Source organism: Lontra canadensis, unplaced genomic scaffold (genome assembly GCF_010015895.1).
Source record: "Lontra canadensis isolate GAN:19392208 unplaced genomic scaffold, GSC_riverotter_1.0 scaffold142, whole genome shotgun sequence".
Taxonomy (NCBI): Eukaryota; Metazoa; Chordata; class Mammalia; order Carnivora; family Mustelidae; genus Lontra; species Lontra canadensis.
The window spans coordinates 1239452-1241130 of record NW_022631136.1 but is presented as its reverse complement, the minus strand read 5'-3'; positions in this window follow the sequence as shown (position 1 = coordinate 1241130).

Here is a 1679-nt window from a genome sequence, read left to right as displayed (position 1 = left end):
AGGTGGAAAAGTGTGTATCCGAGGTAACACAGGCGGGACTATTTAACGAGGCGGAGGATTGTTGATTACGTGTCTTACGTGTCGTATAGTTCCGGTGGAGGACGGACCTGATGGTTTCTTTTGGCGCCAAGAGCCCGGGGACGTGTAGAGGACGCGTCGGAGCCAGTGTGGGCCCTGTTCCTTTTTGGTACCCTGACTGGGGGATCCTAAGGTTGACGGGAAAACTTTGTTTCCCTGTTTCAGCCTCAGGTGAAGCAGCTGGGACGTCCCCGGCTTTGCGCGCGAATTGAACAATTTACAGCATGAATATAGGGAGCCCGGAACTAAGCTGTCTCCTCAGAGCAGTGGACCAGATAATGGGTTCATTTCTTTTTAGAGGCTTGGAAGAGGATACCGTTTGAGTTTGCAGGTCCACTTACAGATTTTACATACCAAACGATTCTCATCTTCACCCCACCCATGGCCACTACCTAAGGGCTGCGAGAAGTCGGGAAAGAAGCCCTTCAAAAATAAGTGAACATAGGAAAGGACACGTCACGGCTCCACTCTCTATTAAATTTTGTCTTTTGTCTTTTATGGTGGGCCTTTCAAAGCCTAAGATTTTCGTGTTTTTTTAACTTGCTAGTGTCATCTTTAAAGTATTTACGGTATACTCCCCATCTAAGATCCATTTTGATATTTACAGCTTCCCTTTTTGAGAGTCAAAATCTTGTTTCATTCCTGTTTACATCCTCTGTAAAAGCTCAAATAGTAGGGTTTTTTTGTTATTTGTTAATGAGATGAGACAAATAACACATTTGGGTGAATTGGTTAGGCAACTAGACTTACCACCTCAGTATGTTCATAGCCAGCGTGCAAGTAGAAAAGTGGTTGGTTGCCCCCTTTCTTCCTAGCAGAAGGGGAAAGAAAGGCTAATTTCGGGGATCTATACTGCTTTTCTTTGAAGAGAGAGAAAACTAGAATCCAGTCCTGGGATCGAATGTCTTTATTAAAGAAATGAGTAAATGGCAGCACAAATCAGCAATAATTTTTGGAAGGAATGAGGGGACAAGGTGTAGGATCATAAATGTGATTATTTTATGGTCTCAAGGTAGCTGAAGAACTAACTGTGCCTGAGGCCCACTGATCGGTATTACACATTGCAGATGCAAGGCAAGACTAAAACACTAAAGGCCAAACCCTATGCCTTTCAGAAACAGAATCAAATCCTTACAGATTATCACAGTAGTCAGTAAGATTGCATCTTAAGAATTGAAATTGGAGTCATTTTCCTCAGAGTTTTCAGTTAGGAGCAAAGTTACAAAGTGAGTAGGCTTAAAGGAGGAACGCCCTTTTGAGAATGTAGTTATTTCTGAAATGATTCAGTGCTTTCCCCTACTTTAATTTTCCATGATGTATTACTTCCTTTTGTTTTATACTTTTAACTATCCCCAATTTCTCTGAGAAAACATATAGTACAAGGAGCAGGATCAAATAGCAAGAGACTTATCACCTTAGCCATTTAGAAATCCTACTGTCTTATCGCAGATAATCTCAAATTAAAACTTCTAAGGTTTTCATCAACGGTGGAAGAAAGATTTATGTTTACTGATTTGGAGCAGGAAATTAGGTGTAAGCAATCTCTAAAGCTGATTAAAATGAAGTAAAAATATCCACCCTCCATTTTGTACCACTGTACT